This window comes from Peromyscus eremicus, chromosome 17, assembly GCF_949786415.1.
Source record: "Peromyscus eremicus chromosome 17, PerEre_H2_v1, whole genome shotgun sequence".
Lineage (NCBI taxonomy): Eukaryota > Metazoa > Chordata > Mammalia > Rodentia > Cricetidae > Peromyscus > Peromyscus eremicus.
Genome location: NC_081433.1, coordinates 17,777,574 through 17,802,303, shown reverse-complemented (window position 1 = coordinate 17,802,303; position 24,730 = coordinate 17,777,574).

Genomic DNA, 24,730 nt, shown 5'->3' with positions numbered 1-24,730 from the left:
AACCTGCTTCTCCTGCCGTTGCTGGGGAAACCACTTTGATTTATCGAGTTCTCTTGTAGTCTCCACTGAAAATGCTCCGTAGTGGGAGGGAGGCAGCGGGCAATCCCAGGTCCCAGGGGCTCGGGGTATGGAGCGATATGGGGAGTCCCTATTTCCTCTGGGGAGAGCTCATCAGGGAAAGTATGGATTTCAGCACTGGGAACCCCCAAGGCTGTCATTTCCTGGTTTGTGGGACTGTCCCCTGCTAGCTGCTTATTCAAAAATCCCAAGGAGAGAGGTGGGCCTTTTCCAAGGCTCTGTGGAGGCCACAGCAGCTGGGCAGAGATAGGCATCAGTCTGCACTGGGCAGGAGAGAAGGGAGTCAAGTTTCCCCAGGGGCTGTTTCCCAGGTAAGTCAGCCTTGGGGAACCAGTTTCATGAGCACAGGTAGAGTGGTCCTCCCTGCTCCAAATCCCACTTTAGCTCACCTTCTGGGAGCACCCTTTTGGATCACAGAGCTGGGGGGTGGGGTGGGGCGGGGCTCAGGAAGGGATTGAGACTCCGAGCTCAAATCTCAGTGTTTTTATTTATAATGTGCTGACGTGCGTGTTGTGTAAGTGGAAGGTGGATGCTAAGATCTGCCTTAAAGTGTTTTGGGGGAACGCTGTTCACTGAACTATGCTAGGTGCAAGGCTGTGTGATGCGGAGTGAGGGCCCAGCAACTTCGGTCCCACATTGCCTTTGCCGGATAAGGTTCTGACATCACCACCACAAAGCTTTCTCTTGATTGCTATTGATTTTTCTTTTCCTCCCTTTGTTCTATTTATGGCTTCTTGGCCATCCACAATTGCATTATTCCTTTAGAAGTGGGCTGGAGGTAGAGAGCTCAGCCTGCTCTGGGCCCACCCAGCCTGAGCTGATCTTCTTTCTGGTCTCTGACCTTGTGTCCTTCTCCTACGTGAAACGCACCTGTGGAGCTTTCCCCATTCCTGGAAGGAAGCTACTATTTGTCAAAGTCGGTGGACGTATCGGCCTGGGGGGACAGACTCAAGATCTGTCAAGAATATGTTTACAATGATCTTTGTACTCACAAAGTGTTTAAATAAGCAACAGCCATCAATTCAAGAACTTGGAGGTAGTTTAAAAAGGAAATTCCCAGCTGGGCCTAGTGGCTCACGCCTGGCTGAGACAAGAGGATCGAAGGTTCAAAGCTTGCCTCGGTTACTTAACAAGATCCTGTTTCAAAACATAAAAAGCAAAAGGGCTGGAGCTGAAGGTCAGAGGTAGACTACTTGCCTAGCATGATTATGGCCCTGATCAAGCCTCAGTTCTATAAGAAACACAGATGCAAGCGAACCCCCAAATGTCTCAGGTACATCTTTCTAGATTCTCTTTTGTCCTTCTTCCCGGGGCTATTTTGCTTATAATCAAGCGTATGTTTAAATTGGTATCTAACTACTATTGAGACGATCTGTAGGCATTCTGGCATTTTTAACACTTCTGCTCTTCAAGTAGGTGTTAAATGTCCCCCAAGTGACTTACTCTATCTCCACTTAAGCCAGTTGCCCTGCTCAAGGCCTCTGGCATTCCTGTTTTCTGTTTCTGAAATGGCTTCAGGGCCCCCCAGATCTGACTTCATCTAGAACTTGTTCCTATAGGGTAGATGTTTCACTCTGTAGACCAGGCTCTTGAAGGTACATCTAATTTATTCCAAACTAGATAATAAATGAAAGAGAACGTGGGTTGTCACACATTGAGGTAGGAGAATGAATTTCTCCCTGAGGGAAGAGCCATCCAAGGAGGCAAAGGTGTAGATGGTGCCTAGGCTGGTAGCTCTGCCCAGGAGCTTCTGCTAGGCAGACAAGATCCCGACATCACTTGCATTTCTAGTAGATTCTTACAAAGCGCTGAGGGTGTGCTTGGAAAGGACCCACTTGTCTAAGCAGAAAAGGACAGCAAAGCAAGACAGGGGAACAGCTGGGAGGGTTCAAGGTCACAAAAGGAAGGCTGGAGAGTGTGGCTGAGTGGTAGAGCGCATGCATGGGGAGTCGGGGTGGGTTCCGATAAAGGATGGGGAACAGCAGACTGGAGAGGCAGCAGGGCCTTCGGAGCAGCGGGAGGATGTACATGTACTCACGGGTATGTTTGAGTTGGGGGTGAGCTCAGTCTCTGGCCATTGACGTTTCATTTCACGGGATTCTTTTCAGCATTATCAACACTGCAGGCGCTTTTGCTGTTGGGGACAGGATCTCACTGTGTAGCCTTGGTTTACCTGTAGACCAGGCTGGCGTCGATCTCACAGAGATTTTCCTGTCTCTGCTACTCCAGTGCTGGGATTAAAAATATGTATCACCACACAAACAGGGTCTGGATATGCTACCTAGGCTGACCTCAAACTCTTTTTTTTTTTTTTTTTTCCAAGACAGGGTTTCTCTGTGTGGCCCTGACTATCCTGGAACTCACTCTGTAGACCAGGCTGACCTCAAACTTGGATGGACGTCCATCTTCCTCTGCCTCCCCAGTGCTGGGATCAAAGGTGTGCACCACCACCCCTCAAACTTGACCTCAAACTTCTAGATTCAAGCCATCTTCCTGCCTCAGCTTCCGGAGCGCTGGGATTCCAGGAGCCAGCGCACCTGCCTGTTTATTTCTGCTTGTTCTCTGGCCACAGCTTCTTCCGTGCAGGAAGAGTTGGCTAGAATTCATTACACGCCAGTTCTGCACTTGGATTTTAAAATCTTATTTCGTTTACTCCTCCTGCTGGGCACTGGAATAGGAGCTGTTCCAGCCTTATTATGCCGCTAAGGAGACGAGATCAGAGAAATCATGCACAGTGCCAGAAGCTCCAAGCTTCAGCCACACCCACATTCTGCTCCTCCTCACCACTTTAGGCATGGGGAACAACCTTGAGGTTGCCTTACCCCAACTTGTCTTTTTTTTTTTTTTTTTTAAAGACAGGGTTTCTCGGTGTAGCTTTGCGCCTTTCTTGGAACTCACTCTGTAGCCCAGGTTGGCCTCGAACTCACAGAGATCATCCTGGCTCTGCCTGCCGAATACTGGAATTAAAAGTGTGCGCCACCACCACCCAGGGCTTCCTTGTCTTATTATTATCTGCTTTTTGTTGTTGTTTTGATTTGATTTGATTTTCAGTGTTGGGGAGATAACACCTGGGGCCTTGAGCTCTCCCACCGAGCCTCACCCCAGCTCCCCAACCGCGGTCTCCTCAGTGCAGATTTCTCACAAAGCTTCACCGAGGATCTCTCTCGCGTGCCTGGAGCTGAACTGGGTGGACAAAGATGCTGAGTCTGAAGAGCAGGCCCCACCTGGCAGGTGTGAGGGCATGGCTGCCGGCCTTCAGAGATGGGCAGATAGTTTTGTTCCCGGGATGGGCCTCCTGTCCCACAGCCTTGCTCTTCTCAGGCTGCGCTGGGGCAGCAGCTGGGTTCCTGGGCCTCAAGGTGCCAACGGGGCCAGTTGTTCACAAAGCCCCACAGCTACGGGAGAGATACAGTCTTCCCCCGGGGAGCGAAAGCTGATACTGTAAACACTTAGGGCTTTATCTTTGATCTGCTGGGTCATCAGAGCGCTCCTCTTGCCCAGGTAGAGTTCCCAGGGGAGGGCTGACCCCAACCTTTGGGAAATGCTGCCTGCTGAACAGATGGTAGGGGCTGAGAGGAGCGTGCAACAATTACCCCTCCAAACCTGGATCCCAGACACTGAAATTCCAGTAAAAAAAAAAAAAAAAAGAAAGAAAGAAAGAAATGAAAAGATTCTTGGGGGTGATTGTGATTTAAATAATTTTTTTTGCTTTTTGTTTTTGAGACAAGGTTTCTCTGTGTAGCCCTGGCTGTCCTGGAACTTGCTCTGGAGACCAGGCTGGCCTTGAACTCAGAGAGCCACAAGCCTATTATTAAAGGTGTACACCACCATCCTCAGCTCTTAAAATTTTTTTTAAAGGATTAATCTATTTTTATTAACCTATGTATATGAATGTTTTGCCTGTATGTATGTATGTATGTGCACCATATGCATGCCTAGTGCCTGAAGATGTTATGATCAACCACGTGAGTCTATTTAATGGGTAATAGGGATTTATTTAATGGGTAATAGGGATTTATTAAGATATAAATTGAGGAAATACACTCACGAATACAGAACCCAGTAAACAGCTGAAGTCATCCTCTGTTCTGACCAGCAGTGAATCCACCTGGCAGTCCGATCAGGCCAGGAAGCAGGAAGAAGAGACCTCATGACCCCTCTCCCTTTCCTTATAAGAGGTCACATACAACGGCAAGAAGCACCACCCCCTTTGGGCATATAGCCCAAGGCCATGGGCAGAGCAAATACCACTACATGAAGATGTCAGAAGAGGGCATAAGATCTCCTGGGACTGGAGTTACAGCGGGCTGTGGGCTGCCATGTAGGTGCTGGGAATCAAACCGCTGTGCTTTGGGAAAGGGTTCTCTCAGGCCCTGTGTGTTTGGGTTTTTTACTTTAAAAACCGCTCCTTTCTAGGGAAAAGGCACAGCATGCATAATTTAAAAAGTTGCACACATCTTTAAACTTAATGGGATATCACAACCAGTGCCAGGCCCGCAGAGCCTTCTGGGTAGGATGTCTGAAGGAGTCCCAGGCTCTGAAGCACCCTGTCCCATGTCATTGAGGGAACTGGGACAGGGCCTCATTCTTTAGCTCAGGCTGGCTTCCAATTCACCATGTAGACCAGGCTATCCTTAAATTGTTGGCAATCTTCCTGCTTCAGCCTCCTTAGTGGCGTTGGGAGTATAGACATGTGCCACCATGGCTGGCCTTTTGTTAGTTTGTGCCGTCTGACTTCCTCTTTATCAGAAATGTTTCCAGTTGTTTAGATCCAGAGGCACAGACACTTTCACATATGATTAGGGAAACAGGTGGTGTACAGTTCTGTGGGTAATGCACAGAAAGACCAAGTCTGCCCTCCAGGAGGTTCAAGTCCACTGAGGAGCTATGGTGTTACTCAGTAATAGACTGTGTGCAAGTACAAGGGTCTGAGTTCAATATCCAATATCACACACACACAAGAACTCTTATTAAGATTTCCACATGCTACATACATATACATCATACCTACCTTGCAAAATACATTAATTTCTAAATTCTCTCTCTCTCTCTCTCTCTCTCTCTCTCTCTCTCTCTCTCTCTCTCTCTTCCAAGACAGGATTTCTCTGTGTAGCCCTGACTATCCTGGAACTAGCTCTGTAGACCAGGCTGGCCTTGACTTCACAGAGATCTGCCTGCCTCTGCCTCCTGCATGCTGGGATTAAAGGCCACCACGCTGGGCTTAATTTCTAAACTCTCGATGCAGACCTAAGTGCGATAGAAAGAGAAGAAAAGAGGTGGGTGTAGGCTGCGGTGTTTTTGAGGGAGCCCCGGACTCTAGGTCCTAGGGGTTTTGGGTCTCATCTGCCTTGAGATGCAGAACAGACCAGGTGACCCCCAGCCTCTACTGGCTAGAGAATGGCAGATCTGCTCAGCATGGTGCCTCACGGGTCCTGACTCTTCCAACGGGTCAAAACTTCTACAGCTGTGTTTGTGTCTCCAAAGTCGAACAATGGGAAGAGTGCTGGAGTTTCTGTATGTCAGTCAGGCGGCTCCGTGTAAATCTGGGAACGACACCCCTTCCTCAGTAAAACTGGTCATGTTTAGTGCACCTTTTGCTTTAATTTTTTAAAGATTTCTTTTTTTGATCTGTGTGAATGTTTTGCCTGCATGCATGTCTGTGTACCACATGCACGTCTAGTGTCTGTGGAGGTCATTAGAGGGCACTGGATTCCCTGGAACTTGAGTACGGACAGTTGTAAGCCGTCACATGGGTGCTGGGAATTGAACCCAGGTCCTCTGTAAAAGCAACAAGTGCGCAAACCACTGAGCCATCTCTCAGCCCTTCCCCTACCGTGTACCGTGAAGAGCTGTTTATGATAGCCTTGGCTGTGCCTCGCACAGAGCTTTCCTAAGCATCAGCTGCAGTGGCCAGTGCGGAGGACACATCTGTGCTCACAGTCTCACTTCCGTTGGCTCCCTATGGCCAGAATACAGAAGACCCTGGTGGTGTATACACAGGGTTCAAAGTGCGGAGAAGGAAGTTTGTCTCTAAGAGCGGAGGGGTGTTTAGCCTGTATGTCTGTCTGTGCATCACCTGTGTGCCTGGAGCCCATGGAGGCCGTAAAACAGTGTCAGATCCCCTGGGACTTGAGTTACAGATGGTTACAAGCTGCCCTGTGGGTGCTGGGAATCAAATCTAGGTCCTCTGGAAGGGCTGCCAGAGCTTTTCACCACTGAGCCATCTCTCCAGCCGCTGCATATACATTTTTAAATTTGAAGTTCAAGGATATCAAGGACAGTGTTGGTATTGCCCTTTCTCAGGTGACTAGTCCACCCAAGTATGAGCCATCCCAGCCACATGCTCCTACCACTATGACCCATGCCTTCTCTGCCATGAGGGACCAGATCTTTTCAAGCTGTTGAGCCAAAACGTTTGAACCGGTACTGTTGGTTATAATGTGTCGCTCGTGGCTGGCCGCGGAGGCCATGCCAACGGACGAGAGCGCTGCGTGTTCCGGTGGCGGAAGAATCACGAGCCATGGTTACCTTTTAGAGCTTTATTAGGAGGGAGTGAAAGAGAGGGAGACAGAGAGATAGAGAGACCGCGCGGAGGGGAAAGATAACACGGATGGAGAGAGAGACCCGTGGAAGGGCACACCCGCTTTTTAGGCTGGGACGCCGTCACAGGCTGGTGATGTCATAAGGACATAATCCTTACAGCTACTCCCTTAAATTATTCTTGGTAGGGTATTTGGTTACAGCCATGAGAAATATAACTATTAATAATAATATGAAAAATTGGTACCGAGGAGTGGTTGTTGCGACTCTTAAGACTGTGTTTGTAACTGGATTATGGGAGTGATATGGAGGAGTTTGGAGCTGTACGCTAGAGAATCCCTACAGTGCTGTGAGTGCAGCTTAATGGGCCATCCTGGTGGGAACATGGAAGACCAAACTGCCAACAGAAATGTGGCAGTGACTCATGAGGCTTCAGAGTGGAAAAAGGACTCTCGTAGGAATTGCGCTGGAGGCCATTTGTATTGCATTCTGGCAACAAGATGAAAACAACCAGAGCCACAAAAGCCCAAATGAACAAAACCGAAGAAACAAGCTACTTTCGGCCACGGGCTATTAATTTGGATAAGGTGAATTCAAAAGCAAGGGGCCGTGGTGGTTTGAATACAAAATGGCCCCCATAGGGTCATATGTTTGAATACTTAGTCATAGGGAATGGCACTATTTGAGAAGGATTGGGAGGTGTGACCTTGTTGGAGGAGGTATGTCACTGGGAGTGGGTTTTGAAATTTCCAAAAGCCCAAGCCAGGCCCAGTTTCTCTCTCTCTCTTCCTGATCCCTGAGGATCTGGATGTAGAACTCTCTGCTACTTCTCCAGCACCATGTCTACCTGCATGCTGCCATGCTCCCCACCGTGATGACGGACTAAACCTCTGAAACTATACGCAAGCAAGCTCTAATTAAATGTTCTATTTAAGAGTTGCCTCGGTCATGGTGTCTCTTTACAGCAATAGAATAGTGACCAAAACAGGGACTAACTTGTCTCCTGGAAGAACATCTAAGACCACACAGCATGCAGGCTGCCTCATGGTTATGCCTCACTGAGCTTATTGAAGTTTATGATAAGAATTCAAAGCAGAGCAATATGAACAATGCAGTTTGGCAAAGAAAAGAGAGACAGAGGCTGTTAGAGTGAGAGTTGATATGATGTCTGCAATTATAAAATAAAAGAAGAAACACCTAGCCAGGCAGTGATGGCTCACGCCTTTAATTCCAGACTCAGGAGGCAGAGACAGGTGGATCTCTGTGAGTTCTAGGCCAGCTTGGTCTACAAAGTGAGTTCTGTTTCAAACTCAGAGAAACCCTGTTTCAAAAAACAAATAAGCAAACAAATAAATAAATTTTAAAAAGGAAAAACCCTTGACTTTGCAGTGGGACAATAGAAAAAGTGACTTTGAGGGAAACCCTTCCCCTTCGGGAGAACTTTAGAGCACAACAGTGAAACCTCATTTGGAAAACTTTCATTTGTAGAGAGTGACTGAGCAAGGACCTTTGGAGCATCCTACTTGAGCAGAACTACCTAGGAAAGTGTTTTCCCAGGTTCATCCTCAAGGCATACAGAGGTTGCAGCTGTGGTCCTAGATGGCCAGGCTGTATCTAGAGCTGACAGCAGAATTTGGCATTATCTATAGGCTGTTCATTTTATAGGCATGCTAAATGCAAGTTACAGGGTCAGAGAGGCTTTTTACCAGGCCACAGAAAGCCACTGAGGGTAGGCAGTGTGGAACAGGGTCATACTTTCTGAATGGAGCTCCTGAGTGGGCAGGTATAAAGCTATGCAGGTTAAGCCTAAATTTCAAAGAAAACCCCAGGATATTAGAGATGCTAAAAAAACATGGGTTATTCACCAAGGAAAGGTGCAGGTGTAGAGTGGATCCAGCCCAAGAGAAAGGCTACCTAAAGCAGTTAGAGCCCGGATAATGCCAAGAAGAGTTCCAGATGCTGGACAGGGAGCTTTAGGGTTTGGTGTTTGTTTTGCTGAGTTTCAATCTTCCCTTGCCATGACCTCATTCTCCCCTTTATTCTGTGCCATTGTGAGTTCTTTTTCAATTTTATAAGGGGCTCGAAGTTAAGAGACTGAGTCTTAAAAAAGACTTTGAACTCTGTGCTATGTGTGTATGTGGTGGTGGTGATTTGAGTGTGAATGATCCCCATAGGCTCACGTTTGAATACTCAGTCCCCAGCTGGTAGAACTGATTGGGAAGGATTAGGAGGTGTGGCCTTGTTGGAGGAGGTGTGTCACTGGAAGTTGGCTTTGAGATTTCAAAAGCCAAGGCCAGGTGTCTGCCCCCCCCCTCGGCCAAGTGCTTATGGATCACATGTAAGCACTCAGCTGCTACTCTAACACCATGCCTGCCTGTTGCCATGCTCTCTGTCATGATGGTCACGAAACTGTAACCAAGCTCCTAATTAAATGCTTTCTTTTGTAAGTTGCCTTGGTCCTGGGGTCCCTTTCACTGCAATCGAACAGCGATGAAGACAGAAGGAGGTACAAGGGACTGGGGCACTGCTGTGACAGGCCAGATCAGAAGACCTTCCCAGTGAAGGCATCAGATCTCAAAGAAAGAGGGAGGAAACAGAGGTCTTGGGCTCCCACAACTCTGGAGGGCAGGATGCCATATCCTTAGGCTGTGGAGTTTGCTTCTGAGCCGAAACTTGGCGCACATACACCTTAGGCCCTTGCCAGGCTTCTGTTATGGCACATGTCACCCTCGTTTTTATTCTACCCATTATTTCCAACAGTGTCCTTGGGAACGATTTTTTTTTCTTTGTTCAGAATGCAATGCAGGACCACACACTACATATAATCATCATTGTCTCTTTACTGTCATAATTTTTCACTCAGGGCCTTGAGCATACTTGACAAGCACTCTACTGCTGAGCCGCACTTCAGCTCGCTTTACTCTGGTTTAGACGGAATGCTTCTTAGCTTTTCTTCACATGTCCTATGCTCTTAACTCGGTTTTGTTTCATAAAGTAGCTCCAATTAGGCCTTGACATTTTAAAGTAATTTAGGCCAGCTATTAGGAGAAATATCCTCAGTTTGGTTTTTAAAAATGTCTTACGATGATCAGGTTCAGATTATATTTATAAATATCCCTCTTTGTCATCAAAGCTTTGCAAAATAGATATTTAAAAATCATTACTTGTTGGGCATGGTAGGACATGCTTTTAATATCAGCACTCAGGCTGAGGCAGGTCATAGTGAGAATAAGTATATATTATGTATATATAATTTTAATTGTATGCATGTATGGAGCACAATGAATACATGTGTAATATATAGGGTATAGTGATGAAATCATATTTTTCACTTCTGTCTCCTTAAATTTTTTTTCATTAAAAACAATTTTTTTTTTTTTTGAGATGGCCTCACTATGTAGACCAGGCTGGCCTCAAACTCATGGAGATCTGTCTGCCTCTGCCCAATGAGTGATAGAATTAAAGGCATGCACCACCACACCCTGCCTATTACTTTAATTTTTATTAGCATGCAATACTTGTACATATTTTTGAAGTAGGCCAGATAATCCACTTATCCAGGATGTACTGATTAAACCAGGATAAATCCTGTGAGCATCTCTTACGCTTGTTTTAGGTTGGGAGCCTTTGGACCCCTCTTTTCTAGATATTCATGAAATACCTGCTGTGCTTAGGATTCTAGAATTTAGACATACTCACTCCAATACCAATAGTTTTCCAAGTTCAGTGTTTATTTACAAGTGGACATTTTACCATAATGAAGAACATTTCCTTTACTGTGGTGGTTTGAAAGAGAATGGCCCCCACAGGGGTCCTATATTTAAATACTTGGCCCCCAGTTGGTGGAAATTGTTTGGGAAGGATTAGGAGGTGTGGCCTTGCTGGAGGAGGTGTGTCACTAGAGATGGGCTCTGAGGTTTCCAAAAATCCATGCAGGCCCAGCTAGCTTTCTCTGCCTCCAGCTTGTGGATCAGAGTGTAAGTTCTCAGCTAATGTTCCAGCACCATATCTGCCTGCTGTCACACTCCTTACTGTAGTGGTCAGGGACTCTAGCTCCCTAGAACTATAAACCCAAAATAAATTCTTTCTTTTATAAGTTTCCTTGGTCATGACAATTGTCTTATGGTTTTTATGGATGAGAAGAGATACCACGACCATGGCAAATCTTATAAAGGAAAACATTTAATTGGGGCTGGCTTACAGTTCAGAGGTTTAATTCATTATCATCATGGACAGACGCATGACAGCGTGAGGCAGACATGGTGCTGGAGGAGGAACTGAGAGTTCTACATCGGGATCCACAAGCAGCAGGAAGTGACAGTGACACAATGGCCAGGCTTGAGCTTCTGAGACCTCAAAGCCCACCCCCTAGTGACACACCTCCCCCAACAAGGCCACACTTCCTAATAGAGCCACTTCCTGTGGACCTATGGGGGACATTTTCTTTCAAAGCACTACAACAACTTTTCTTTTTATTTTATTGTGGTTTTTCTAGACAGGGTTTCTCTGTGTAGCCCTGGCTGTCCTGGAACTCCCTCTGTAGACCAGGCTGGCCTCAAACTCAGAGATCTGCCTGCTTCTTCTTCCTGAGAGTTGAGAATAAAGGCGTGTGCCACCATGCCCGGCATGGCAACTTATCACTACAGCAATAGAGAAGTCCCTAAGACAGAAGTTGGTACCAGGCTGTGACATGCCTGGCCATGCTGTTCTTTGGAAGGATGTGGAAGACTTTGTGACTTTGGACTAGGAGAGCAGTTGAATTCTGTGATCAGGGCTTAGTGGGCCATCCAAGCAGAGCTTGGAGGACAGCAATGTGGAGAGCAACATGGACAGTGGAGGCCCAGCTCAAAGAGTTTCGGAGGGCCAGGCGGTGGTGGCGCACGCCTTTAATCCCAGCACTCGGGAGGCAGAGCCAGGCGGATCTCTGTGAGTTCGAGGCCAGCCTGGGCTACCAAGTGAGTTCCAGGAAAAGGCGCAAAGCTGCACAGAGAAACCCTGTCTCGAAAAACCAAAAAAAAAAAAAAAAAAAAGTTTCAGAGGGGAACAATATTGCCAACTGGGCTGGAGACCACTCTTGTGGTACTTTGCAAAGTTTATCGCTGCTTTCTGCTTTTGCCTTGCCTTTGTGTGACGCTAAAATGAAAAGTATTGTATTAATTTCCTTGGTTGAAGAGAATTCAAGACAGCCTGATCATCATGCATATTCATGCATAAGGTCAAGTCAGACGGGGGTCCCAGCACTAGGGGAGTAGACACACGCTCCCGTTCCTAACCTCTCACTTGTAACAAATGAAAGGACTAAGGAATGTTCTGCTCCTAAAAAACTTCAACAAAGGAAAGCTTAGACAAACATTACTCAAGGAGGAGGCCAAGTCCCCTTCCAAGAGGGCAGGTAGGCAGCAGCTTCAGCCACACGGTTCTGGCTTTGAAGTTCATGGTAGGATACGGGAGTAAAGGGGCTGTGGAATTTTTCTCTGTGACTAAGGAGAGCTACCGAGGCCAGGCAATGTGCGGCAGGGGAGTGCCTGCTTTTGTGAAGCTGTGAAAGTGAAGCCTGGATTGTGTTGGAGACCCCAGAATGTCGGAGATGCCAGAGCCTGGGGTGTCTGCCAGGGAGCTGCATGTAGGGAATGAAGCCAACCCAAGAGAGAGAAATGTGTGGCAGTCAACAAAGATGGAGCCATCCAAGCCCTTTGACATCAGACATGAAGTAATAGGTTTTGGTTTTGTTTTCGTCTAGTATTTCCTCACTATGCTCCCATTCCCCCATTTTGGAATGGTAACGCATATCCTGTGACATTGTATGTAATTTGTTTTTTGCTTTTACAGGGGGTTCCATTAAGAGATTGCCTTGAGTCTCAGAAGAGACTTTGGTGTAAACAGAGGCAGAGTTTTCTGTCCCAACTGCCTGGTCCCAAATAAACACACAAAAGCTTATATTAATTACAACACGTTCGGCCGATAACTCGGGCTTATTACTACTTGCTCTTACATTTAAATTAACCCATTTCTATTTACCTATGTATTGCCATGAGGCCGTGGCTTTACCCATCCTCTGGCATCTTGTTTGTTGGGTGGCTTGCTTGTGTCTCCTGACTCCCTCTTCATCTGAGTCCTCTGTGTGATTGTTCCGCCTAAACTTATCCTGCCTTGTCATAGGCCAAACAGCTTTATTATTAACCAATGAGAGCAACACACATTTACAGCGTACGGAAGGATCATCCTACAGCACTTTGGACTTTTGAAGTTGGACTGATTGCGTTTTGCACTATGATTTAGCCAGAAGCCTATGAAGGGCAGGGAGTGGAATGTGGTGGTTTGAATGAGAATGGCCCCCATAGGCTCATACGTTTGAACCCTTGATCCCCAGTTTGTGAAACTTCTTATGAAGGATTAGGAGGTGTGGCCTTGTTGGGTTAGGTGTGTCGCTGTGTGTGGGCTCAGAGGCTTCACGAGCCCGAGCCATTCCCAGTTGGCTCTCTCTGTCTTGTGATTATATCTCAAGATCCTCACTGAGCTCTCAGCTAATGCTCATGTCACACTTGCCTGCCCGCTGCCATGTCCCCTGCCGCTGTGGTCATAGATGCTAACCCCCTATAATTGTAAGCCCCAAATAAACGCTTTATTTCTTTTTCTTAATTATTTCTTTTATTTTTTTGAGATTATATCATTTCCCCCTTCCTTTTCCTCCAAATGCTTTTTTGAATAAGTTGTTTTTTTTTTTTTCTTCCTGGTGTCATATCACAGCAATAGAAAATTAACAAAGGCATTTACTTTAAAACTTTTCATTTTATTATCGTTAATTTGTCTGTTAGAATTCTAGTCAGGATTCTCTCGAGTAACAGAACTTATAGATTGAATCTCTCTATATTCATAGAAAAGGGCTTTATTAGAATGACTTATCGGCTGTGGTCCAGCTAATCCAACAATGGCTGGCTATGAACAGAAAGTCCAAAAATCCAGTAGTTGTTCAGCCCATGAGGCTGGGTGTCTCAGCTGGTCTTCAGTACATGCTGGAATCCCAATGGAGTGGGCTCTAATGCATGCTGGTGAAGAAACAGACTTGCCAGCGAGGCGAGGACAAGCAGGCAGAGCAAAAACGTCCTTCTTCTATATCCTTACATAGGCTTCCAGCAGAAGGTGTGGCCCAGGTGAGAGGTAGGTTTTCCCGGTTTAAAAGATCTGGATTAAAGGCATGTCTTCCTACCTCAAAGATCTAGATTAGAAGTTGATCTTTCCACTTCAAACTAAGCAAAAATCCCTCAGAAGGATTTTGGGGGTTTTAGTTCATTGCAGAAGTAGTTAAGTTGACAACCAAGAATAGCCATCACAGTGTCTATGTACAGTATCTATATATTTGCATACCATGATGCATACGTGGAGGTCAGAGGGCAACTTTCTTGAGTTGGAATATTTCCTGTCACTTTTACATGGGATCCTGGGATCAAATTCAGGTGGTCAGGTGTGAGCAGCTGGTACCTTAACTTGCTGAGTCATTGCTTTTTCAAGTGGGCTGTATGGGTGTGGGTATCAGTATGAATTAATAAGCTGGGATTTTATTCTGTGTTAAAGCCCATTACTATTATCCTTTATTTCCTAAAACATCATAGATGTGGCTGCTGCATGTGGCATTACTCTTTACCTGTTACATATTCACCTGTTCATTTATTTGGGGGTGAGGGTTTATTCAACCAATACAATTTTTTTTTTCTGGTACCCAGGTAACAGATTCTTAGTCCAGAGCTCTTCCCAAGACTTTTCCAAGCTGGGCATGGTGATGTATACCTTTAATCTCAACACTCAGGAGGCAGAGACAGGCAGATGTCTGTGAGTTTGAGGCCAGCCTGGTATACAGAGTGAGTTCCAGAACAGCCAGGGCTACATAAAAAGGCCCTGTCTTCAAAACACCAAAAAACAAACAAACAAAAACAAAATCCTTCTCCAACTGTCCATCAAGGCCCTGCTGTCACTAGAGAGCACTTTTGGCAACTGGTACTCCTCATAGCTTATGCAGGAATCAGGGATAGATGGTGCCCAGTGTTCAATGACAGAATTCTCAGAGCACTCTTGCACATCTCCCTTGGGCCCTTGCCTTTAGCAATGGGAGAAAAGGTTCCTAGAACTCTTCAGAACTTCTGTCATTGTGGCGCAATTTCCCAAGGGACTCCTGCTTGCCACACAGTGACAGTGACAGGATTCGTTTCTCATAGTGTACAGTCAGTTGGTAGGTCTTTGGGTCTCTCTGTGGTGTTGTAATAGGAGTCTGTCATCTCCTCAGCAACCTTCCCTTCTTCTTTTGGTACTTTGCCTCCAAGTTTGGAAGAGATGACCCCACCCCACCCCCATTTCTAGCTTATGTTCTAACATGTGAATGTGGTGTGTCCCTCAAGTCCTATGTGTAGGTTTGGTCCCCAAGTGAAACCTTTGAGAGGTGGGTCCACTAAGAGCCCTTAGGTTACTTGGGTAGGGAGGATACCACTGAAGAGTATTTTGGGACCCTAGTCCATTTAGTTCCCTCTGCTCATTAACTAACTGATAGTTAGGAGCCATGGTGTTCACCACCACAGCTTCTGGTCACCCTCTGGCACCTGCTCCCAGATGCTAATCTTAGAATGGAACCTCAAAATGGGGCCAGAATGGATCCTTCTTCCTTATTAGGTAATCACCTCAGGTAGTTTGTAGAGATACAGAAGACTGACTAATGTAGCATGTGATCTGGAAGAGACTGGCCCAATCTGACCACAGAGATCACCAGGCTAATTCAGAAATAGGCACATGACCTGAGCTGGGCCCCTGGGACTCAACACAAGGTTGATGCTTTTGGAAAAAGTGTTTTCCTGGGCTGAAGGTGAAGCTGGTAGACTGCTAGCCCAGCTTGCCCAGAGACCTGGGTTTGATCCCCAGTTCTGTATAAACCACATGTGGTACACATGCCAGTCACCTCAACACTGGAAAGGAGAAAATAGCAGGGAAAAAGAGGAAAGAAATGAAAAATGTATTATTTTCTTTTCACAAGACTTACTAGTTACAAGCAACCATGTAACACGAAATTTCTGGGGTGTTTTGCTGCCCTGCTCAATGATCCTGCCTGAAGATGGGAAGTCAAGCCAGAGGATGGGGCAGAGTCTTGGCTGACATTAGTTTAGTTCTGATCTCACTAAGCCGGAACCCATCTACTCCTGGACATTTTAGTTTCGAGAGCCAAACAAATCATTTTTCTCTTTGCCGGTTTGATTCAGGGTTTGGTCATTGCAACGAAGGGTCCTAATTTAACCCAGTTCTTTTCAGTCTTAACCCCCACTTCCCAGAGCATCAGAGTCTCACGGATTAGATCATGCACCCAGGCAGGGCTGCAGCAGCCAGCTTCATGGCTAAGTGTGTAAGGAGACCGTGACATGGCTGCCACTCTGGCTGCTGGTCTTCTGGGCTTTAGCTAGTTTACCAAAGCTTGCCTGGTTTCATTCAGTTTTGTCTTGTTGTTGTTGTTGTTGTTGTTGTTGTTGTTGTTGTTGGTGTGTGTGTGTGTGTGTGTGTGTGTGTGTGTGTGTCTGCTTCTTTCTCTTAGCTTGCTAGGTAGCTGTAAGACTCAGGTAGGATTAGTGTAGATACGCACTTATCCTATGCAGCTCACCCCCATGTCTTCTCTCCCCTCTCTGACTCTGTGTAACTTAAGGGTCCGGGCATCTTGGAACTTTCAGCATCCTGGATAAGTAACAGGGTGACGGCAGAGTGACCAGAAATTTGCACTAGTTTTAATTGACTTCATCTGCTAGAGTGGGGTATCTCACTCACTGAATAACTTTATGTCACATGCTTATGCAAATCAGTATTTGTCTTTGCGCTGACAGCCCTCATCCTTGTTTTGTTCCGGATGCAGCAGCAGAGGCCAAATGTGCCATGTTCTCTCTGGTGACGGCTGCCAACTCTCCAAATGTCACAACAGGCATTTCACATGGGAGCCTGTGCCGGTGTTGAGGGTGGCCAGGAAGCGTCTATGAGCTTGTTGTTTGTTCTTCTTTATTTTTGTAATACACTTGAACTTTATTGAATTGGTAGAAAATCGTTCTTACCAGTCAATATAGAGGAATAAAAAATTGTTTTTTTCCTCGTCCAATCCTGCTTTTTTCAATAAGCAATGTAACTAAATTCACGTATTTTTTTATACTTTTCTACGTACACATTTTCCCAGATTTTAAAATATAGGCTACCTCTCTTAATTCTTTTTTTCTTTTTTTTTTTTTCTGGTTTTTCGAGACAGGGTTTCTCTGTGTAGCTTTGCGCCTTTCCTGGAACTCACTTGGTAGCCCAGGCTGGCCTCAAACTCATAGAGATCCGCCTGGCTCTGCCTCCCAGTGCTGGGATTAAAGGCGTGCGCCACCACCGCCCGGCCTCTCTTAATTCTTAATACAAAAAACTATCATTTTGTGTGTGCGTGTATATATATATAGGTTGTTTGTTTGTTTGGAGAGAACTAGCCCAACCCAGCCTGGAATTCAGAGAGATTCTGTTTGCCTCTGCCTCCTGAGTTCTGAGAATAAAGGTGTGTGCCACCCCACCCAGCACTTAAAATTTTTTTTAAGCTAATAATTACCATTTTGTGGTCACTGTTTATAGATACTGTCTTCTATTTGTGGGCATATCATGATATTTCTGTAATTGATCAATGAGTTTTTCCAGGTAGTTTATAGCTTTTTTTTTTTGATACTTATTATATCAATACTAAAATAACTAACTTTGTAACTGTTATCTTTTATGTTCAAGGAAATATTTGTTAGTTCTACTCTCTTGGTTCATATACTGTGTAGTGGGTAGCTGTTCCAGCTTTAACCAGGAGCCCCAGGGAGGCTTCTGGTAACTGTCATGCCTACCTATGACCTGCCCCTGAGGCAGGGCCGAGAAGGGAGCCCTTAAGACCTGAGACCTGGATGTGTCAGCTCTCTTGGTTCCTGGTTATCCTGGATGCTGGATGGTAGACCGAGCAGAGTTCTCCAGAGAACACCGCTGGACCGCACTTCACCTCTCCCGGGTCCTGTAACCAATCCCTTTACTTGCTCTAAGTTACCCCAAAATAAACCTCCCTTTTAGCTACATGGAGTTGCCTTAATAAATCCCCCAATAATACTGTACCCAAAGGACCATGCCTACGTCAACATCTCCTGTGTCAGTCGGCCAGCTACACAAGACATCTTCCTGACCCCCTCTCTAGGACGTGTTTTTGTTTTTGATTTTTTGAGATAGGGTCTCAACTACGTAGCCCTGGCTGTCTCGGAACTCACTTTGTAGACCAGGCTGACCCCAAACTCACAGAGATCCGCCTGCCTCTGCCCCCTGAGTGCTGGGATTAAAGGTGTGCACAACCCCTGCCTGGCTCTAAAGCATGTTTTTTGACAGAGCCCTATTGAACACAGAACTGACTAAAAAGGAGCCTAGCTCCAGACCTGATCTGACAGCCATTGTTCTGTCCTTTTCTTTTCTTTGCCCTGATGCCCTGAGCATCTCAGTGGCCTCCATCATCAGTGACAAGGTGTTATTGGGGTAAAGTGCCTTTGAAGTCTCTAGATGCGTGAGATAATAAATCTCTGCTCTCCAGGGATGCGGGGAAGGGTGTGAGACTATTGAATGGCCTCAGCAGCACTGTGTGTGTGTAGTAACTACTTAGTAAATATGAATAAGAATAATCAATGCCGTGCCGGAAGGCTCTCTCTGAAGGGTGGGTCAACTCTGAGCCATCTGAGAATGAATGGACCAGGCAACTGAAACCCATACATGATCTCAAACCTGATCCTAAGAGTTAATAGGTTCAGGTGCTTTACCATCATTCACCACCCCCCAGACCCCCCACCCTACCCCCGACTCTCCCCCACCCCCCACTCCCGCTGGACCGGCTAAAGTCAACCCTCTATTTTATTGGTTTCATTTCCATGGAAATTGAGCTGTGAAATGGCCACCAAGACGGGTGGCTGAGGGACACATCATCAGCAATCCCGTGAGTGAGATGATAACGTCTGTGATGTCTCAGAAGCAACATCTGAATCACTCAGGTCAGGGCTGCCAAAGGGCCGGGCTGATGCAGCGAGAGACTTCTGAGCTGGATGGAGCGCGAAGAGCAGGGATGGAAGGAAAGGAGTCAGATGAGTCGCCGTCTAGGGCTGCCTGGCTGAGCTTTGCCTTCTAGGTTATTCATCCATTCCAGCTTTAAAACAGGCCCCTCCTGCATGGGGCTGATCTAAGTGCATTTTAGCGGGGATCCCTGCTGGGAGAGAAAGGACCCACTGTATGCTCAGAACATCTTCAGCTGCTCTTCAGCTAGGGTCCCTTCTGCAAAAAAAAAAAAAAAAAAAAAAACCGCAGGGGTTGGATTGTAGGATTCCAGGAGTCCTCTCCTCCCGCTGCCTGAAGAATTCAGTCCGGCTGCTCCTCGGTGGGGGTGGGGGGAGGGAGTGTTCAGCAGGAAGAAGGGACAGATGGGCTCCTGCTGGACTGTGTTCAGAAATGTGGTGTGTGATATACAGCGTGAATGAAGTGTGGTACCCTTTAAACGCGCCCCCCCCCCCCTCCCCGTGCTGCTCCACTCTGCCTGGCTCGCTGGCTCTCATTCACAGTACACTGTCACTCTCCCACAGGCAAACCTTAGACACTTTTGCACCGGGAGCCTACACACACACACACACACACACACACCCCAGCCGACTCTGACACACGCTCTGTGACTCACCGCTGATCCATCAGTACACCACACACACACGGGATGACTCAGCAGGGACCCTCACAAGCAGGCTTACCCTCCCTACAGCCTCTGCCGTGGTGGCAGGCCCTCCCGCCTCCCACGCGGGGTCCTTGGTGGAGCGTCTCAGCGAGGCCTGCAAATGATTTGCATTCTTGGCTCCTCGGAACTGCCTGTTCTTTGTCTTGTGTTTATGGTTCAACCCTTTCCTTACCTTGTTCCCCTCCCTGGCTGGTTTTGGAACTCAGCAAGCAATCCCCCAGTCACTTGACCAGCCCAAGCGGCTTTTGTTTCTAAGAAACTTAGCCTCGCACGAGGGGTCCTTTTCCCACAGGGTCTCTCATCCCTCCCTGACCTGGATATCTCTGCATAGCTTCCCAGAGCCCTTGCTGGGAAAGTCTCCAGTATTCGTGTCAATGGTACCTTTCAACCGAGGAAGGGGCTGAAGATGTCAGTCACACAGATGGAGAGTGTAGGTACCTGGATAGAGGGTGGCCTTGAGGTCTGAGGGCAGCCATGAGGTCTGAGGGTGGCCATGAGGTCTGAGGGCCTCAGAGGGCCTCCTTTCTTCCCAGAGGACTGAGCAAGACCAGTTTTTTTTCCGAAGGTCAGAGAAGAGAAGGAGTTACATGTCTCTGTATGATGGACAGACGACGGGCCTCAGCTCCTGCCTGGACCTACCCTTGCGTGGGTTCCAGGAAGAGGTGAGAAAGTCCTCATGCTATGGAAGATCTGTTTTCCTTCTCTCCCACAGGGTGTCACCAAAGAAAGGTGGCCACAGAGAAGAGCGAGGAAACAAGCCAGTTGTGGCCGGGGGCTTTGGTCTTTGTCTATTTCTCCCACATTTTTCTGCCCCCCCCCCCCCCAAATCAGTACTAGAGCATGCAGCTCACTGGGTAAGTACTGTACCACTGAGCACTGAGCTGCATTCTTAGCTCATCTCAATAGCCCTGTAGCTCCACCGAGTGAGTACCCATTTGAGTCTGCCCCTTTGGTTATCAAATGCCCACAGACCTCTTTCGGTCCTTTCTTTTCTTTCTTTCTTTCTTTCTTTTTTTTTTTTCCGAGACAGGATTTCTCTGTGTAGCTTTGCACCTTTCCTGGAACTCACTTGGTAGCCCAGGCTGGCCTCGAACTCACAGAGATCCGCCTGGCTCTGCCTCCCGAGTGCTGGGGTTAAAGGCGTGGGCTACCACCGCCCAGCCGGTCCTTTCTTAAAGCAGATAAGACCAGTGTTGCGATCAGGTCTAGGGACACAAAGTGATACACAAGAAAAAGTAGGGAAAGATGCTAAGGACGTGTGCTGCCTATGCTTGGGAAGGCAGGAGTGGCTTCCTGTAGGTCCCCCCTGACTACAGCCACCGAGTCCCAAAGTCCTGCTGACCCCCTCCCCTAGCCCAGATGGCACTGGGCTAAGTGCTGTCCTGGAAGCAGGAGTGGGCTATCTACACCGAAATCCTGGCCGGGAAATGCTCCATGGGAGTCTACTGGTCTCTTCCATCTGTCCCATGATGTTTTATGCCTAGAAACAGAGGCATGCTCATGCTAGTTGCTTATATCTCAGGGTTGAAATGGCCCTTTCAGCTCTAAAGTTTCGAGCTTGGTGGGTCTTGGTTGCACTTTTTCCTTCCTTCTGCTGGTTTGGAGAACGGTATCTTTGATTACCGTGGAGCCGCTCTGCGGAGCTAGAATCCAGACGGACCCATCTTGCTTTAGTGGAGTTTCCTTTCACGTCCTCAGCCAACACACTGGGGGGATTTCCTCAAGGCTTCCCCGCAGCTGACCTGCTGCTGACTTGGGTTCAAGATTGCTTTGCCTCGAATAGCCGAGAACATCGTGGACATTGCCTGGCAGACTCTGCAAGCCTCATCTGGCTTCCATCAAGACCCTGGAGCTAGTGGGGTGGTGGTGGTGGTGGTGGTGGTGGTGGTGGTGGTGGTGGTGGCGGCGGCGGCGGCGGCGGCGGCGGCGGCGGCGCATGCCTTTAATCCCAGCACTTGGGAGGCAGAGGCAGGTGGATCTCTGTGAGTTCCAGGAGAGTCAAGACTGTTACACAGAGAAACCTTGTCTCAAAGAGAGGGAGGAAGGGAGGGAGGGGAGGGAGGGATATATATATATATAGAGAGAGAGAGAGAGAGGGAGGGAAAGGAAGGGAGGGAGGGAGAGAGAGAGAGAGAGATGGAGAGAGAGAGAGAGAGAGAGAGAGAGAGAGAGAGGGAGAGGGAGAGGGAGAGGGAGAGGGAGAGAGGGAGAGAGACCAACCCTGGGGCTCAAGTGGAGAAGCTCCTTGTCTGCTGGACATTGAAAAACAAGAGCTGATCCACATGGATAATGCTGTGCTCTCAGTGGAAGTGTGCGGGAGTTTCTCCACAAGTCTCTCCGTGCTGTGAGTCTTCTTGCAGAGACCGTATAGCAATGAAGACAGCTACTCTATTTAAATACGCATGGCTGTGGAGGAAGGCCAACTCACAGCTCAGGCATACCAGGTATAGAGAACTGGCCAAGATCCATGACTCTAAGGCACCTTTTCTGCGGTTGCTGTGCTGGGAATGGAATCCCGGGTTCTGTCCCTAACCCTCGTAAGATGTGACTTCTACCTCTGTTCCGGATAAACTTGACATATGGAAATTTAAGACGATGTTTATTTAATTTGGTTCCAGGCTAATTTACTGTCTAAGCACTTTTCTACAATATTGCTTTACTTAATGTTCATAAAATCCCTCTGAAGTAGGCACTCGTGTGTGTGTGTGTGTGTGTGTGTGTGTGTGTGTGTGTGTGTGTGTGTGCACATGCATTTCAAGACAGGGTTTCTCTGTGTAGCTCTGGCTGTCCTGGAACTCACTCTGTAGCCCAGGCTGGCCTCCAGTTCTGAGATCTGCCTGCCTCTGCCTCTGCCTCTGCTGGGACTAAAGGTGTGCTCCACCACTCAACCCTGGGTTGCTGCGGAAGATGCTGAGGAATTAGGTCAGATAACACACTTAAGGGGACACAGTGCAGCCCCCAGTGGTGAGTATGGAGCCCCTGCATGCCATGGGTGGTTAGCCTTGACCGGTACCCAGTCCTCAGCCCTCTGGTAAGAGCCCACAGAGCCTGTTTCCCCAGCTGTCAGCCCCTGATCCTAGAGTAGCAGGAAGTGGGTCCCCATGAGCTACAGAGCCATGAAATGGGCCACAGTTCTTCATGACACCTTTGCTCCGGCCCAGGTCTTCTACTAACATGTGGTCTTTGTCCCTACCCCAGGTCGGCCACTTCCTTGGCCCTTCCAGGGGCAGCAGTCACTGGAAGCAAAGCCCAAGCTGGCTGCCATTCCCCCTCACTGCCTGACACCCTCTCTGGGGGTTCTGCAGAACCATTGTTCTCCAGCTTCAGCTAGTGGGCCTCTTTTGGCAAGGCCTTAGTGGCTTCTTATTTACCCATTAACAATTAAGCTCTAGGCATTTAACATATAAACATAGAAAACATCAGCATAATTACAGCCGAGAATTCAAAAGCTTTTGGCAAGGAAGGGCCTGAATATTTACTTAACAAAAGAATTCCTTACTCTAGTCTTAAGAAATAAGACACAATAGGATTCAAACAAGCTAGCTTCTCTAGTAAATTAAAAACATTCTTTTACTCATTCAAAATATGATTTGTGTTTTTCAAACACGCCTCAAGCAGAACTTTGCCTGAGAACACACAACAGCTCTTCCCTCTGAGCTCTAGCCTTCTTCAGCCTGCGCCCTTTCTCACTAGATGGGGCCTCCCTGGGCTCACTGTGTGTGTGTGTGTGTGTGTGTGTGTGTGTGTGTGTGTGTGTACATGTGTGAAATCCACCATTAGAGATGCTGTTGTAAGCTTGTCTCCTACAGATGAGCATCTTCTATTACCAAAGAAGAACACCTGTTCTGAATCTGGGCTCTGTCACACGTTTCTTCTGTGATTAGAGGAGCACAGGCCAGTCTGTTGGGTCCAGGGGCCAGGGAAGGGGGACAAAATGAGAGACACCACCAGTGGGTTTACTGGGACAAAAGGGTTATTCATTTCTTCATTCTGATCTGACGATCTACACTGATTCTGAAATTCTGTGATTGTTAGTCATTTGGGATACAAGAGTGTGAATAAGAAAACAGGATAGTTTAAAAAGTGACCAACAGGTCAGCTGCACAGTTAGGTGGGGTTAAAAGCCAGGCTAGATGCCCAGTCTCCCTGCCTGGGTTTGGTGGACGGATGAGACTTGGAACATTTTGGGTAGAACTTTGCAGAGACCACAGTTGAGTTTTAGTGGAAGAGGAACAATGATGATAAACTAATGCACCATGTTGTATTTGCTTCAATCCTGGCACTGAAGCAGCTACATTGTGTATGGTGGTGGTGTGTTGGTGGTGGTGGTAGTGGGGTGGTGGTGGTGGTGTGGTGGTGTGGTGTGGTGGTGGTGGTGGTGGTGGTGGTGGTGTGGTGGTGGTGTGGTGGTGGTGTGTTGTGGTGGTGTGGTGTGGTGGTGGTGGTGTGGTGTGGTGGTGGTGGTGGTGGTGGTATGGCGGTGGTGTGTTGTGGTGGTGGTGTGGCGGTGGTGGTGTGGCGGTGGTGTGGCGGTGGTGTGGCGGTGGAGTGTTGTGGCGGTGGTGTGGCGGTGGTGTGTTGTGGCGGTGGTGTGGCGGCGGTGGTGGTGGTGTGGCGGTGGTGGCGGTGGTGGTGGTGGTGGTGGTGGTGGTGGTGTGTTGTGGTGGTGGTGTGGCGGTGGTAGTGGTGGTAGTGGTGTGGTGATGTGGTGGTGGTGTGGTGTGGTGGTGGTGTGGTGGTGGTGTGTCGTGATGGTAGTGGTCTCGACAGGGTCTTGCTATGAATCACAAGCTGGACTGCAACTAATAATCCTCCTGCCTCAGTCTTCTGAGGGCTGAGGTTACAGATTTAAGCTACCATATTAGGCTAGCTAGCATCTTATACTTTGACTCATATAATCTTCATAAAAATAACCATAAGGGCCAGGTGGTGGTGGTGGTGTACGCCTTTAATCCCAGCACTCTGGAGGCAGAGGCAGGTGGATCTCTGTGAGTTCTAAGCCAGCAAAATCTACAGAGTGAGTTCCAGGACAGTAAAGGCTACACAGAGAAACTCTATCTTGAAAAACCAAATAAACAAACAAACAAACAAACAAATAAAATAACCATAAGGAATTTTGCTCTCCCTCAGGATGGTTTTTATAGTATCTGTGATGGTTAATGTTGATTCTCAGCTTGATTGGATTAAGAAGCACCTATGGAATTAATGAGGTATACCTTTGGATGTGTCTGTTGCAAGGACACACCAAGACCAAGTTCTCAACACAAAGGAGATTTATTTGCCCCAGAGGGACAGAGACAGGGGATAGGAGAAAAGGAAGAGGAGAGAAAAGGGGTAAGGGAGCAA